This window comes from Nuphar pumila, chromosome 14 (genome assembly GCF_984573655.1).
Source record: "Nuphar pumila chromosome 14, dmNupPumi1.hap1.1, whole genome shotgun sequence".
In the NCBI taxonomy this organism is placed as follows: Eukaryota; Viridiplantae; Streptophyta; class Magnoliopsida; order Nymphaeales; family Nymphaeaceae; genus Nuphar; species Nuphar pumila.
The window spans coordinates 48,427,362-48,445,597 of record NC_143262.1 but is presented as its reverse complement, the minus strand read 5'-3'; positions in this window follow the sequence as shown (position 1 = coordinate 48,445,597).

Genomic DNA, 18,236 nt, shown 5'->3' with positions numbered 1-18,236 from the left:
TGAGAAAGAGTCCTGATTCGATCAGAACTATAAGAATTTTGGTTTTCTGATAAGCAAATGATAAAATTTGGGCAAAGCCTTTGAAAATCAGTGAAAATGAAGTGAGAAAATCAATTTTGGATAGAGTCCTACTTCGATCAGGACTCTGAGGTAAAATCTCAGAATTTTGAAATTCTTTGATAAAAGTGTAATAGTTTTGATAGATGAAAAGATTTTTGAAAGATTCTTTCAAAATTTGAAATCAGGATCGGAGTCCTGATCCAACTAGGACTCTCTGAACAGAGTCCTGTTTTGACTAAAACTCTGAGTTTCTGACTCATTTTGAAAGATTTGATTGAAAATGGTTGTGAAAGATTAGAGTTCTAATCCGATTAAAACTCTGAAGAAGAGTCCTGATCCGACTGGACTCTTGAAGAAGAGTCCTGATCCAACCAGGACTCTGGGATTTTGGCCAAAACAGAAGATTTTAAAAGGTTTTATCCGAAAACAGGTAAAAAGGTAGTGAAAAGTAGAGTTTTGATCCGACTAGGACTCTGAAAAAAGAGTCCTGATCCAATTAGGACTCTAACATTTTTGAGATTTTTGATAAATGAAGGAATCCAGAAGCGACACCACCTAAATGGGTCTCATCTGAGAATTGAAATCAATTGAAATTGAGTTTGAAATGAATCCAGATTGTTTTCTGAGAAAATACTTCAAAATATAAGGTCCTGAGGGTTGGCAAATGACACAATGTTGATTAAAAACCCAGGTTTTAAAATTGAATTTTGAAAGAAAAGTTTTAAAACTCAAATCTGGATTGAATATTTTGAAAACAGGAGTGTTGGATCTCGAAGATGAGATGTAATGACATGCAATGCTATGCTATGCAATGCAATGATATGCTGAATTTGTGCAATGATAAGCAATGACACATGAAATGTAAGCACTGAATAAGGGTGAAAATTTGGGGTGTTTACAGATGCCCCTCTTTGCTACTAAGCCGGTTGTAAGCCGAGCTTAGTGGCAAAGAAAAACACACCAAATTCAGACTATAAACATGCCCCAGTTAGATGAATTTGACTGGGTATGAAAGAATTAGTTCAAATGATGGTGGTAGATATAGCATAAAGAATAAAGAAGAAGATTCACCTCATCGAAATGAGGCTCAGGCTTAGCCCTTAACCTGGATGGGACGACAAATGAAATACCTCATCAGAATGAGGCTCATGTTTAACCCCTTGACCTGAAAGGGGACGATACCTCGTGGAAAAACGAGGCTCAGGCTTAACCCTTAACCTGAAGGGGGACGATACCTCGTGGAAAAACGAGGCTCAGGCTTAACCCTTAACCTGAAAGGGGACGATACCTCGTGGAAAAACGAGGCTCAGGCTTAACCCTTAACCTGAAAGGGGACGATATACAGAGTCCTCGAATGAAGAAACCATGATGGGACCTTCGAATTTTGCACAATAAATCCGAGAGGGGTTTGCAAAAGGAGGAAAGGGGGTTCCCTAAAGCTTGAAAAGGGATTGATCTTGGACGTCTCATCGTTGAGACTGAATGGCTTTTAAGGCAGATGACCTTTTTGCAAAAAATTCAGGTTTAACCCTTAACCTGAACGGGAACTGTCTATGGTGGGACAGTGGGGAGCACAGGGAAGTGTGCGAATCTGAGAGCCCAAGCACTCAGATTAAAACAAGAAGGGAAGGATCTTGGACAACTCCCATCATCCGATCCTAAAAGGGATAACAACAACGCCTGAATATATCAAAATAGACATCAAGCTCTCACTTCATGTCAGGATAACTTGAAAAGATTGCCAATAAGATAAAAATTGTGGTTAATGATAAACATATATATATATATAAAAAAATATATTCCCTCTTGTCTACCTGAAGTATTACCTCCGACTGAGCTTAACTCCGTAGAATCAAGATTCGAATTCAAATTACTTGCAATTGACTTTCCTTCAAGGAGGCTATTAATTTCCTTGATATGGATAGAAAAGAATGTATTCTTGATATTGCGAGAGCTATTAGCGAAAGGATATTGATAAAAGAATTTCACAAAATTAAAGAAGATTCTTGATAGATTCGGCAGTCTGATATCCTGGGATTCTTTTCTCATGATGATCTTTCTGCACTCTTTTTTTTTAGCAGATTGGAGCTCTCTTGGATTTTCCGGGAATTACATCATCCTTCATTTTGGAGATGTCCTGACTTGTTTCTCTCCTTTTTTTTTTGGAAGGGTACGTCACAAACTCCTTCATCTCAGAGATGTTCCGATCCTTCTTTTCTCTCAGGGATTATATTGACGGTTATTGGCTCATTGGTTGGAAATCTCTTGATGATAGCTGGAATTAAATATCTTTTAGGGTTTGTCGATAGGCTCATCACACTCGCCTTCATCTCGACGATGATCTAAACTTTCCCTGGAAGGATCCGTCACAAACTCCGTCATCTTGGAGATGATTTAAATCTTCTTTGGCCCCGGGGGTTGACTCGCATAATTCGTCTTCATCTTGACGACAATTGAGAGATCCCTTTTGCAGATATTTAATTGCAGCTTAGGTGATTGAGGAGATATGGAAATTGAGTGGATTTTTCTGTATCACCCAGGATATTTTGACTGGTTATTTTCCAAGAATGATCTTTAAAAGTGTGCCATTGACTGCGATCAATATCAATCACTTATGGCTTTGCAGCAACATTGAATTTTCTTTGCTGGCCATATCGCGGATTTATTGTTCATCCTTTTGGTTGGCCAATAGAAAGATTTTGAATTTTGAATCTTTTTTCACAAAAGCTTTGTCCTTTCAGAAGTAATACTAAAGGTATTCTAAGGTACAATTTTATGCAGTAAAGATTTTGAGATCAACAACTATTTTTCATGACAATTTAGCAAAATATTCCTGAAATCCTTGGTGAAAGAAATCACTTGAGATCTAAATGACACATCCGTGGCTAGATTCTCCTCTCCTTTCCCCAAAGGAGAGACTCAGGCTTGACCCTTACCTGAACGGGTAACAAAAGATACTCCTCTCTTCCCTGAAGAGGAGGTGTTTGCAAAACGAACTTTCGAAGAGAAATAGAGTTTTCGTCAAAACTCCCTATTTCTAGGCTTCTCTTATGGAAAGGGGGCCACTAACAAAGATTGAAAGGATATCATAGAGGAACGAGTCCATCACACTCTTCCTGGAAAAAGGGTCCTCGACGACGGGGGTGGCCTAACAAAAGACATTTAGGGTTACAAGGAGGACGAGCTTCCGTCGAAACTCTCCCTGGAAAAGGGTTCCTTGTGTGATAATAAAGATTGTTTTGCAAACTGTTCGTGAAGCACGAGTCCCTTCAAAATCTCCCTAGAAAAATGGGTTCAACGAACGAACAATAAAGACATGCGAAAAGAAATGAGCTCCCTCGAACTCTCCCTGGAAAAAGGGTCCCTCGCAAGAGAAATACTTGACGATTGATTTTGATAGCTTTTGATAACCCAAAGAACTGCTTGATAACACGAATGACTAGAGGTCTGACAAAATCGGCAACCCGAATGTCAGATTAACAGAATGGAACGACCCAAGGGTCTGATACAGATTGTTTGGTTCGCAGGTTTGAAGATTAACATCGAGTCTGAACCTCAATGTGAGAGTCATGTTGCGACCAGTATGAAGACCGAATTAAAATACCAGTACGAGTACTAGGTTTTAAAAGATTACCAATACGAGCACTGGATTTTGGAAGATCACTAATACAAGCATTGGATTTCAAAAGATTTACCAGTACGAGCGCTGGATTTAAAAAGATTACCAGTACGAGCATTGGATTTTAAAAGATTACCAATACGAGATTTGGTAAAGCAACCAAGGCGAGATTGGATTTCATAAAAGGACCAATTTTGAAAATTGGATTTAACCGGACCGGTGTAAGACTGGGTTCGGTTTGAAGGTTCGAATCGAAATTCAAATCTTCAAGGAAAGACTAGATGAATTGGATTTTGAAAGACAATTCGAGTCGGAACTCTGATTTTCTAGACCAATTCTGAATTGGATTTGGAAGAAGATTCGAATCGGAACTCGACTCTTCTAGACCAATTCTAGAATCTAGAGGAAAGAAAATTATACGAATTGGATTTGTAAGAAAATTCAAGTCGGGACTTGGATTTTCTAGACCAATTTTGAATTGGATTTGGAAGAAGATTCGAATCGGAACTCGACTCTTCTAGACCAATTCTAGAATCTAGAGGAAAGAAAATTATACGAATTGGATTTGTAAGAAAATTCAAGTTGGGACTTGGATTTTCTAGACCAATTCTGAATTGGATTTGGAAGAAGATTCGAATCGGAACTCGAATCTTCTAGACCAATTCAAGACATTTAAAGGAAAGAAAAGTTGATAAGTATAAAGATGACATTTGAGACTAGTTCAACTAGTACGAGCATCAGATTTTGGAAGAGTACCAGTACGAGCACTGGATTTTGGAAGATTACCAGTACGAACACTGGGTTTTAAAAGGTTACCAGTACGAGCACTAGGTTTTTTTGTTTTTTTTAAAAGATTACCAGTACTAGTACTGGGTTTTAAAAGATTACCAGTACGAGCACTGGGTTTTAAAAGATTACCAGTACGAGCACTGGGTTTTGAAGGGTCATCAATTGATGATGACTTAGACGACTTGTCGGGGTCTCAGGATTTATCCCTTATCCTGAATGGGTGATTCAATGCAAATTGATGCAGATGAATGCGAATGAATGCATGCAAATGCAAGTGGATGCAATTGAGTGCATATGCATGCAAAATGAGAGATTTATTAGATCCTGCCTGCACACAAATTGTTTTGAATAAAAGGCAACCTTAACAAGAATGCCCCAGTATTTTCTGGGGAAGAGAGATATTTTGAAAAAAGAATAATTGATCATTTATTGAAAGGAATTTTTGAAGAATACAAAAGATAGAATAGAGATTTTCTAGGTATAGAATTTCTTCAGATGTCGAGCATTAATGGGGTCGGATAGTTCTACCCCGTCTGCATTAATCAGACGATATGAATTACGGGGCAACGCTTCTTTCACCACGTAGGGACCTTCCCAGTTTGGTGACCATTTGCCACGTGGACGATGCTTGAGATGAGCCGTTGATCTAAGGACCAAGTCATTAACTTGGAATCTCCTTTCGATGACTGACTTGGCATATTGCCTGGCTATCCTCTGACGATAAGACTGAGCGTGCTCTGCTGCTTTGAGTCTTTTCTCATCGAGTAAATCTAACTGTACCAATCTCTGTTGCTGATACTGATCGAGTGGTAACTCTAAAAGAGATGCGAACTTAAGGGCGGGCTTCTGAACATGAAGAGGTAACACCACCTCAGTCCCATAAACAAGTTCTGAAGGAGTCACATTGGTTGGGGTTCGAATGGTAGTTCGATATGCCCAAAGTGCATCATGGATTTTCTCGTGCCAATCACGACCCGTCTCAACGGTTCTTTCCAAGATGCGAATCAAACTCTTGTTTGTTGCTTCTGCCTGACCATTTCCTTGTGGATAATAAGGAGCTGAAAAATGATGATGAATTCTGAATTTTGAACAAAAGATCTTCATTCTCTCATTCTTGAAATGAGTACCATTATCTGACACGATGTCATGCGGTATACCGAAACGACAAAGAATATTCTTATGAATGAACGAAACTACATGTCGACCTTCCACTGTATGCAGAGTGACGGCTTCAACCCATTTGGTGAAATACTCTGTTGCGGCAAGGAAATATTTATGACCATTAGAAGCTGAAGGAGAGATGGGTCCTACAACGTCGAAGGCCCACATAGAAAATGGCCATGGAGACACGACTGATTGCAAGTACGTGGTTGGTGCATGAATGGAAGGTGCGTGTATCTGACACTGAACGCACTTCTTCACAAAACGATAGCAGTCTTGCTGCATGGTTCTCCAATAGTATCCTGCTCGAATGATTTGTTTAACAAGGGTTTGGTAGCCGACATGACCACCGCAAATACCTTCATGCGCTTCTCGTATGATTTCTTTGGCTTCTTCTTCGTCTAAGCACCTGGAATACTCAGAACTGAACCCACGATGATAAAGAACATTGGCAAGGATAAAATAGCGGGCGGACATATGCTGAATTGCTTTTTGCTCCTTCTTTGATAGTTCTGGTGGAAGCTCACCAGTTTCAATAAAGTTTTTGATATCTTGATACCAAGGCTTCTTTTTCTGTTCCGCCTGGTTGACTTGCATTACTGGAATGAAGGCAGGTTGGTCAAGTCTACCGATTTCAAAAGAGCGACAGGATTCTCCATCTCTGAAAGACATAATGGAGCCCAAACTGGCCAAACCATCAGCTATTTGATTAAACTCTCTTTTGATATGGAAAAGCTGAAATTCCTCGAAATTGTTGATAAGGGCTAAAATGATCTTTTGGTAAGGGAGCAACTTCTGATCTTTTACCTGCCATTCAGCTTTGACTTGGCTAACTACGAGCAATGAATCACCGAAGGCGTGTACCCTCTTAACATTGAAGTCTTGCAAAATTCTCATACCTTGTATTAAAGCTTCATACTCAGCCATATTATGGGTACATTGAAAATCCAGTTTCAGAGAAAAGGGGATCATCTCTTTCTCTGGTGTGATCAGCAAGATTCCGACCCCTATGCCGGCCATGCTCTTGGATCCATCGAAAAATAGATTCCAAACTGGGGATTGTTGAACATTACAGATCCGCTCATCGGGAAAACTATCCTCGATTTTAACATCTTCTGCTAAAGGAAAATCTGCCAATTGGTCTGCAATTGCTTGACCTTTGATAGATTGCTGAGAAACATACCCCAGATCATACTGCATTAACAAGACTTGCCACTTAGCAATCCGTCCACTGAGAAATGGTTGTTCGAGAATATACTTGAGAGGATTAAGTTTTGAGAGAATCTTGACTTCTGACACATCCATACTAGTGCTAGACATGTCTTTTCTATCTGAGAATATTTCTTCTCGTAATCAATGAAGGTCTTGCTTACATAATAGATGGCATGTTCAATCAAACTGCCTTCCTCATACTGTGCCAAGAATCCACCACAAGCGGCTTGGTTAACTGAAACATATAGCAAGAGAGGCTTTCCCAATTCTGGTGGCTTCAGAACGAGCAGATTAAGAAGATATTTCTTGATACGTTCAAACGATTGCTGACACTCTGGTCCCCACTCAAATTTCACTCCTTTTCTGAGTAGATGATTGAAAGGTTCACATCTCATGGCAAGGTTGGATATGAATCTCCGAATTGATTGCATACGTCCCTGAAGACTACGCAATTCCTTAAGAGTAGTTGGAGGTGACATGTCAATGATGGCCTTTGCTTTAGCGGGATCCATTTCTATACCCTTTTTGCTGACCAAGAAGCCTAGCAATTTGCCTGATTCAACCCCGAAGACACAATTCTGAGGATTGAGTCTCATTTTGTAAAGAATGAGTCGCTTGAAGACTTGACTTAAAGCATCGATATGATCTTCTTCTTCTTTGGATTTGAACAGGATGTCATCAACGTATGCATCCATAGTCTTGTGCATCTGATCATGGAAAATGGCAGCCATTGCACGCTGATAGGTTGCCCCAGCATTCTTGAGCCCAAACGGCATGACTGTATAACAGAAAGTGCCCCATGGCGTAGTGAAGGATGTCTTGGATTGGTCACGAGTGGCCAACTTGATCTGATTATATCCAGAGTATCCGTCCATGAAGGAGAACATGGCATGCCCAGCTGTGCTATCAACTAGGAGATCGATATTTGGGAGTGGATAGTCATCCTTCGATGTAGCTTTATTGAGATCGCGAAAGTCGATACAAATTCGCACTTTGCCGTTTTTCTTGGGAACTGCAACGATATTCGCCAACTAGTCCAGATAATCTTTTGCTCGAATGAATCCTGCTTTAAGCAAGTCCTCAAGTCGTTCCTTGACCTGTTGCTCGATTCGAGGATCCATTTTTCTTAACTTCTGCTTAACAGGTTTCACATCAGGCTTCAGAACGAGTCGGTGTTCCACCAATTTAGGATCTAAACCTGGCATATCTTCATAAGTCCATGCGAACACTTCTTGGTACTGCTTGAGAAAGTCAATGAGCATTTCCTTCTCATTTGTACTTAGGCTGGTGCCGATCTTGAGAATTTTTGAACTATCTTCTGAACCAATATTGATGTCCTCAGTTGGATCCTGGACTAGGGTCGATGGTTCATCTTGTTTCTGAATCGCTGCAAATTCTGGCAACTCTGGAAGCGACGAATCGAATTCTGCCATTTCTTCTCACTGCTTTGTGACCTTAGTGTCCTCTGCTCTTGCCCGGACCTGATGTATCTTTGCCGGTTTCGAAGGATTGATGACTAATTTTTTTATCGGTTGAGAAGACATTATGAAATTTTTGAAAAGAATAGCTTTTAGAAAAAGTTCATTCACTATGACATAAATTGTATGAGAATAAAAAAGATAAGAATAATGATTTTTGAAGACAAATTACAGAGGAATAAGAGAAAGATGACATCCAGATAAACGAGAAAATTGATAACTTTATTGAAGACTTGGAATGAAATAAGGACATTTAAAATGAGCTGAAATGGGACATTGTCCCTACAAACTGCAGAAATCAAATGAATGAAATAGAAAAGACAGATGGTAGAAAATTTTTAATGGATCCCTTTAATGAAGGCAGTATTTTTGTGAGATCTTTTGCCCATGAATCCTAGTCCTGCCCTGCGCGGATGATGATCATGGATCACTGGCTCTAGCCGGCCATCTCCGTTCTTGCCCAATCCTCTGAAAGGCGGATAACCATGCTTCAGTAATAGGTCAAATCCTTTCTTGGTTCTAACAAACTGCGGGAAAAGAGGATGGTCTTTGAAAGTACTATAATCGAGACGACCTTCGATCTTAAAGAAATGTGGTCCTTGCCATTGGACCATCGCTGCTGTGTGATTTGTCTCTGATGCTGCTTCTAACTTTAGCATTTCAAGGCTTTCACTGAGAACAACCTCTTCACTTTCCCTAATGCTGGGGATATCAGCAGTATAAGTTGGCCTAGGGATCATAGGCTGAGGTAGCCTCTCTTCAGGATCTTTCCCCAAAACAATAGTTATCATGCCACCTTTAGACCATTTGATGCACTGATGTAGAGTGGACGGTACGGCGTTGGCATTATGAATCCATGTTCTTCCCAGTAGAAGATTATACGTTGGCGGCACGTTAACGACATGGAAAAGCACTGTATGAACAGAGCAGTTGATAAATATTTCCAAGAAGATCTTTCCCTTTGCTGTCTGTCCATGATTATCGAACCCATAAATAGTGATCGGATCCGGTGTGTACTCTTCTTCTTTTATACCCAGAGCCTTGGCAGTCATTTCAGGACAAATGTTGAGGCTACTGCCTCCATCTACAAGCACGTGGGGTACAGTCATTCTCCGGGTTCGCACCACAATGTACAGAGCATTGTTATGAAATGCGTGAGGTTTTGGCAGATCCTCATCTGAGAAGGTTATGGGAGCATTGGTCATGGCCTGATTAACGATCTGAGCCATGTGTTCAAGTGTGGTGCCTGGCTTGACCTTGATTTTTCACAGTAAATCGTCCAGGACTTGCTGATACTTAGGAGAAGCACTTGCCAACTCAAGGATAGGGATATTAGAGAGGGCAGTGATTGGTCTTTGCACTGTATCGACCTTTTCTTCTGATGTTCTCCCTTTTTCTGAAGTAGGTTTGACAAGGCTCTTGGGTATCCACGGCATTCTTTTGGCTACCTCTGGAGATACTCTAGCGAGCTCTCTCGAAACTTTCAGCTTACTGAATGCTGAAACGAGGTCCATCTTTTGAGAACTGGACTAAGCCTTATGCAACACTAATACCTGATGCTGCACCTTGATATCACTGCTAGGGCATGGTCGGATATGATCTTGTGGCTGAAAGGGATGATCAGATATCATTGTTGTTGAGTGCTGCAAGAAAGGCTGTTTTAGAATCTCCATTTTCTCATCTTCAACCCCTTCTACCAATAGATTTTTGTCAATATAATCTTGTATGATGTTTTTGAGAACGAAACAGTTCTCGGTATCATGTCTCACAGTTCGGTGGAACTTGCAGAATCTGTCTTTCATTTTTTCCCATAACCACTGGCGGGTCAGCTACCCTTGGAAGCTTAATTATATCACTGCCGAGCATATATTCTAATACCATCTCGAGGGACTGGTCTAGAGGAGTAAACTTGCGGTTATAACTCCATCCTTCACGCTTCGGCTTTTCTTGTGGTCTTGATCTCTGTTCGAGGGTCTGCTGTGGCTGCCTATCATATTGAGTAATCGACTTGCCTTTCTGATCACTTTTGTTGGGATTTGGCCCTTCTGAAGCATAACTGTGATTTTTTCCATTTCCTTTGTTCTGATTCTTACTGTTATTGGTAGAGTAGGTAAAATGGGCTTTCTTCTTTGATTCTTGTTGACTGTTATTCTTTGTAAACATAAAACCCTCATAAGATCCGTTCTCCATACTTAACTCGAGCCATTCGGCTTGTTCTGTCAGTTCTATGAAACTCTTCGATGGAGATGTAGAAATTAGTCCCCTCAGGGGTTGCGAGAAGTTGCTCAGGATCAAAGATAGTGCGTGTCTTTCTGCTATTGGCTCACACATCTTATTGCAAGCGGATCTCCATCTATGAATGAAATCCCTGGCCTTCTCGTTTTACTTCTGCCTCAGACTGCAAAGATGACTGAGAGTCGGGAGTGCTTCAGCATTGAATAGAAAGCGCTTAATAAATAAATTGACCACTTTGTCGAATTCTTTCAGTTCTATCGGATTAATGTGCTCTGAGTACCACTTTGCTGCGACACCTTCCAAACTGTGAGGAAAGCAGAGAAATAAGGCACAATTGTTCCTCTTGAACCTGGAACATTCTGCGAAGAATATGGCGAGATGTGCTTTTGGGTCACCCGAACCATCAAACTTGATAAGTTTCTTGGGGAGATTATCAAGATCATCATCCCCATCCAGTCCATCATAGAAGTCTTCACTTGTAAAGACTCTTTTGCCCTTGTCACGAGTTTGAAGATCCTTAACTATTTTCATCACATCTTTGAGTTATGACTGCGTAGGGTCGTCAACAGATTGATTCTTGGATTTGTAGGCCGACCCCTGCCCCTGAGTCGACCTTCTGAATTCTTGCTTGTTTTCATATTCTTTATCAGTATCATCTGCTGATTCTGACTCATCAGACATTACCTCATGACGATTCTGCTTTTTACTGATCTTCACATTTCTGGCCGCGTGACCCCTATCCTTCTGCTTGGTCTGAGTCTGCTCAGTACTGGCTTCAGCTTGCTCTGCCAGCATCTTGGTCATCATTTTCTTGAACATGATGTACATCTGGAGATCCACGTCATCCTCCACCTGCTGTCCTTGACTTTTGGCTGATCGGGGGGAGTCCATTTCTTCTTCTGAAGTGACTGAGTATGCAACTCCTTCAACTGCTGCGGTTTTCTTTCCGGACCTTGTATGAACCATTGACTGTCACGACAACTCTCTGAAGATTGCTAACGCTCTCTGGAGATTGCTAACGCTCTCTGCAAGGCAGAACTGATGATTAGGATTTTGAAGGAAATTCGGTTTGGAGGAAAATATTTGTTGAGAATTTTGGTAGACAATTGAAATAATATCCCATTACTAGGGATTGAGTCATCGCTGGAATTACGACAATTGCGTTGCTATTCTTTGCAAAATAAACAACTAGAAAATATGCCTTGTTACCTAGGCGAGGTCGTCAAATCAAGATAGGATGAAATTTAAAGGAATTTTATTAAAGAAAGAAAAAAAAAAGACATGATTTTATTAATAATAGACTCGACAAAGGGGAGGGGGACGGACAATTTTCCACCACTCCTGATAATCAGAGGACACTCGAGGACCAGGAAAAATAGTAAGAGTAATAAAGGAATCCCAGCCATGTCTGGCAGAATGGTATGCTCCGGACCACTGATCTGATGTGAGATCGAAATCTGGCAAGACCCCCGATAGTGGACGAATCTCTACACGCTTCTGCCTCTGAGAGAACTGTCTGACACACCACTCTGAATGGTAGTATGCGCAGAAGAATGGACCAAGTAGCCTGAACCGCTTGCCATAAGCGTAGGTATATCTGGGAGGCGCTTCCTGACGATCAAAGTAATCCCATACGACTTCTTCCTCCTGAAGGTTGTCAATCAAGAACCGGTATCGTGCAACTGGCAAAAGCTTTTTTCCATTGTATCTGAATGAACTGACTCAGACTGGCACATGTGGGAGGAACCAAGACTGCAAGGCATAGGTGCACCCTTCGACTAGGATCGACTCTCCGAGTGTGAAACGGGTCAACCCTCGGTATAGAAAGGCGAGTGCGGCCATGGATATCGAGAGGCAGCTGGTCTGTCGACTTCCCCATCTCCTTAGAAGCTGAACTATTTTGATATCCATATAATTCCGTCCGTCGGGAAAGAAAGCTAATCCCACCGTGCACAGAACCATCGCGTGCTGGATTCTCTCTCGAGCTGTCCTGGACAATGAGCTGACCTCTGCAAATGTTCCATACTGTTTGTAGATTTCGAGCAGGTCCACATATTCATTTCCATCTTCTTCAATCAAAGGCCAAGACTTGCGTCCCGTCATGCGAGCTAAGGCATCTTTAGGGTCCAGACCCTTGACATTAATAAAAAATGGTTTCTCCAATGGATCTCCAGGCTGGCTCGGGCAATCCCATGATTTCTGAAAATTCATCCATCAGTATTGTCATCTCGCCCCAAGGGAACCAGAAGGTAGAAGTGCTCGGATTCCACCGTTCTGCTAGTGCATGGATCAAGTTGCCGTTGACTGTCTGCTTTCCCATTGCGGATGCTAGTTCTAACCCACAATCGTCCAAGTGGTCCGGAAACATACGAGAGAAATTCTTGAACCATAAATAGTACCACCGGGGAAAGAAGAATCCGGTGCTGAGGACTCGATGTTCAGGAAGACTTTGTCGCACCTCGTAGGAGATGTGACCCTCAGGAAAGACTGAATCAAGCTGACTGGATGCCATCAGACTGGAAATCATGGAAAATTGGAATAAGACTTGGGAAAATACAGGAAATTTGAGGAAAATGCAGGCAGGATAAAAATAAAGCAGGAAATTTGAGATCCAGAAGACAGGAAAGATGGGAAATCACCTGGAGTTTTGAAGAAAATTAAGGGAAATTTGGAAAATCGTCCAGGGTTTGATGAAATATGAAGAAATAAATGGAAAATGAAGTATTTGGAAAATCGTCCAAGGTTTAAAACATGGACAGTACATGGACATAGATTGAGGAATTTTGAGAAAATCGTCCAGTATTTTAGAAAATTGGGAAAATATGGAAAATAAAAAGGAAATAACACATTCAATCACATTCTGCATAAACAAGTATGCACATACAACATTCCCTAAAAGCTGACTCTAGATGCACAAATTTTGAAATAGCTGTAGGACCTTAATCCTAACTCTAAGGTTCAGATCAACTGTATCCAATCCAGTTATGCCTATATACTCAAGCCAAGGCTCGATGTACGTGGCATAAAATCAATTTCTCCGATTCTAGGTTCAAGTTTTCCAACATCCTTGAGCACCTGCCGATATACGTTGGACTATGGCCCTTGGTACGTGGCAGGGGGGTTTTCACCCAAATAAGTGGCCCAGTTGTGAGGCTCTGTCCCGAACTATGGTTCTGGAAGAGAGCCCAGCAACGTGAAGACCGGGACAATATAGGTGGGGTGATTTTTGAAAAACATGAGCACATGCAATCAAACAAAAGGCTCTAAAACCTAAAGAGATAGAGATTTTGAAATATTTGAAGAAGTAAACATTGTTTTCATACAATTCCTAAATTGAGGAGTGTTGTATTAGACCTAAGTCTATGTGAGCATGAATAATTCTCCTCAATATGGTCCTACCAAACCATGCCTAGTCTACATGCAGTCCATGTCAGCTGGGTTCAAGTCTAGGCTCCTAGGTTCACATGATAGCATAAATTAAAAGCTGACATTCCATGGAAATCGATTTTGACAACTTGAACTAAGTAGAGCATTAAATTGATCAGGCGAAGACAGGTCCCATCACGGTCGCCAAACCTGTTATCATCGCAAAATTTTTACTTTTGCGAGTCAAACTGACCTTTGAAAAAGATTTTGAAAATAACTCGCCTCCGTTTTTAAAATGCGGGATTATTCCGAAGAATGGGACTCGCCTGTCGGTACGAGGTTCGACCGTTCCTGCCACCTTTAACAGGGGTAATCGAACCAAGGATCAATCAAATGCTTTGCTTTGTTCAACTTGTCTAAACCATATTCTAATTCCTAAATGCACAAAGAATCAGGCATGTGCTATGAATTTCTAAAAATGCACATTTGAAAACATGATGTTTGCTTCAAAGATTGGAAAATATTTGGAAGATTCTTGGAAAATAAACTCTTTGAAAATTGTGAATTATTTTTGAGATGCTGTATTTGAGAAAGTGAAAATCGATTTCTGAAGAAATATAAGGATTTTGTGAAAATCGATTTTGAGAAATGTGAAATAACTCTGAAAAACTCGATTTCTTTGAATTCAAACTTTGAAATTGAAAATATAACTTATAAAATCGAATTTGGAACTTGGGAAATACTTGAAATATCATTGGCAAATCCATATTTTGAGAAAATCGATTTTTTTAATAAGACTTAGAAGATTTTGAGAAAATGAACTTCTTTGAATTGAGATTTGAATTGGAATTGGCAAATGCATGAAATGAATGAATATGAATTTGAGGAATTGAGAAATACTTTTTGTATTTTTGAGAAATGCAGTGCATTTTGAAGTTAGCCTAAGAGTGTAGGCTGAATGTGGCTAATGTGAAGATCATAAATCTAGGTATCATTCGTATTCTGACTATGGCCATAAATACAAATTCCACCAAGTTTATAAACTTCATAAAAGCTAGTGTATGTGCCATTCGTGTAGACCATAGTGAGTTTGAATATGCGTGAATCATCATCCATCACACATTAACATTATTAAAAAAAAATAAACTATATGCAATGCTGCCTAAGCTAATCAGGAAATGTAAATTCTTATTCCAAAGTTTAATTTAGTTTACATCACTATTGAAATTTAAATACATGAAAAATAAAGTCTTCAATGTACCTGCAAAACTAGAAAACTTGGTTAATGAAAATATGTTGGCTTTTCTAGATTCATCCAGTAATATCTAGAAATTACTGGATTTTGCTAGATATAAGCCTTTTCCATGATTCCCTTAAATCAAAATGATAAAGTATGAAATAAAATTGAATAAATAAGGAAGATAAGATATGAAATTTCGAAATTGGGGTCAAAATGACCAAATTGCCCCTGATAGCAAGACTATGGCCTTGAAATCAGGGTTTTTAGAAAATATTTTGGTAAAAACTTAGGTTTTATGCACTAAATGAAATCAAATGAACATCAAATTTAACTTAAAGTATCCTAATATGATTATGAGCATGATTAAACCCTAAAAATATATGCTTATGCACGAAAATCCAAGAATATCACAAATTTTGTGATTTTTGCAGTGTTTTGGAATTCTTCGGGTGCCCTGTTTTGCAATTCAAGCCATTCAAGCATCAAACGGATTCTAAAAATCCTCAAAATTGGTACCTGCACTTTTTATAACCCTAATATCAAATTAGAATTATAAAAATATTTTTTTGGCATTAAATTAATCCGAAAATAACATCAAACCCTAAAAATATGCTATTTTTGACCTAGTTCACCAACCAGTCTCAGTCCAGGACCCGAACTAGGGGTCAAACCTCCTTAGAAATCTATGAAATTTTACAGAGAACAAATAGACAAAAAAACAGAACTTTTCTATTTTACATATCTGAAAAAGCTTTTAAAACCAGGGAGATACCCATCCGACAATCCGGACTTGAATATATTGATTTTAACTTTGGTCCTGACTGATACTTTCAATTGAAAATTTCGGGATAAATAGAATAACTCATTCAAAATATCTGAGATTGTAACAGTGAACAGCGGACAGAAAAATAATAATACTCACTTTTTACAGATCATAAATCGGATCTGTGGTTTGCGATTTATAAACAACACAAGTCTGATTAGGGTTTTGGAAAACCCTAACGAATTTTAAATTGGAAATCAGAGTTTCTGACAGAGGAAAAATACTAAATAGTAATAAAAAATTCTGAAAATTTCACAGTAGCTAGATCTAATCAATGTGAATCCATGGCATTTAGAAATCTAAAATCGGATATAAGATGAGAAAAATATCATAACAGCAAGTTACCTTCTTGATTTTAACAACGATTTTAAAGTTTTAAAAACTCGATTTGATGTCTGATTTTTCTGACATAGTTTCCGAAGTCCAAAAACTCTGATTTTTTTACAGTAGATCCTTTAGATATGCATGCATCACATATAAAAAACTCAGAAATTAAAAACACAAATTTCAATCCGAAACAGCATGCTCTTTTCTGTTATAAACTAAAAACACACAGAAATCTAAGAAACTTGAGAAAATATGCATTAACTAATGAAAAACAATAAAACAAACCATAAAACAGTAAATAAAAATTATTTCTATACTGGAAAACGTAAAATAAACATAAATAAACAAATAAAAAAAATAAAATCAAGGAATCAATGACTGGAATTTGATTTTACCTTTAAAGACATGGATTTAACCCATAAAAAGGGTAAATCACATGTTTTATTGGTTAATAATAAAAAGAATAGTGCTAAAATCAATTCTAATGGATTAGAATCCCTGGAAAACACTAAAAACAGTGTTAGATCATCTTCTTGGACCGTTCTTGATGGTTCTTGAGGTTGAATCATGGTTGAATCCATGAAATAGATGGTACCAATGGTTAAACTAGCATTAAATCATGAAAAATATTAAATAAAACTAAAGAAATTAATAAAATTTCTCACCTTGGAGTTGCAGCAATGGAGGAAGGGCTGGAGAGGAGAGAGAAGCTCCAAGACTTGCTCTAACGGTGGCTGGGAAAAATCGACCCCCTATGGGTCTCAATTTATAGAAACTTTTTAGGTTTTGAAAATTAGCAATTTTGAAATTTTTGGACTTCTAAAGTGGGGGGGGGGGGGGGCGATTTTGGGGTGGAATGACCTATATACCCCTAGCCTAAATTATCCTAAATAATGCCTAATTAACCCCTAGCTAATCCTAAAAAATCCCCAAATGTGATGCCACTTGGCATTTTCCATATTTGGGTTTTTAAAGTTCTTTAAAAACCTTTAAAAACACTAGTTTTAAAATCCAAACTTCAAAATGAGTTTTTAAAATAACTTTTGACCCTTCTAAACCTCTAACACTAACCAAGACACTGACTAACCCTAGTCTAGCCCTGACTTACTCGAATATGGCACCACCTCGAGTGGGCCCTACTTGAGTTTTTCAAAAAAAATGATTTTAAAACTTGAAATTGAGAAAGTTTTCAAAAGATTTTCATAAGTAAGCTTGAAATTAAAAGTTTTGAAATGACATAGAGTTCCAACTGGGTTAGAACTTCTCTGGATGTGGCGCCGACTGAGTGGGCCCACATCAGGTTTTGAGAAATTTGAAATAAACACTAAAAATAACTTTTAAAAGGGGTTAAAATCAATAATTGAAATTCAGAATCTTTGAAAATAGGGTCTCAAGCGAACTGGAACTCCGAGTTAGAGTCTTGAACTCTCAGGACTCTGAGATTTTAGATTTTAAAAAGCCAAATGAAAGGTTTTTGAAAGATTTTATCAGAAAATGGTGAAATGAGTCAGAAAACACAGTCAGGGTTAGACTCCTAACTCGATCAGAACTCTGAAATAGAGTCCTGAACTAACTGGACTCTGCAAAATGACCAAATTTTTGAAAACAAATGGGAATAAATGAAAATAGAATAAAAACAGACTTCAAAACAGACTCCTGACTGGACTAGGACTCCGGGACAGGGTCCTGATCGGATTAAAACTCTAGATTTTTTGGTATTTTTTGAAAAACAAATGAAAGAACTTGTCAAAATAGTGAAAACAATAACAAATATTGAAATAAAATAGAGTTCTGATTCAACTGAGACTCTGGGGACAGAGTCCTAATTGAACTAGGACTCTCCAATTTTTGGATTTTCTAAGAAATCAAATGAGAGGATTTTGAAAAACAAGTGAAAAACAGGATGAAATTGAATTTTGGTTCAGA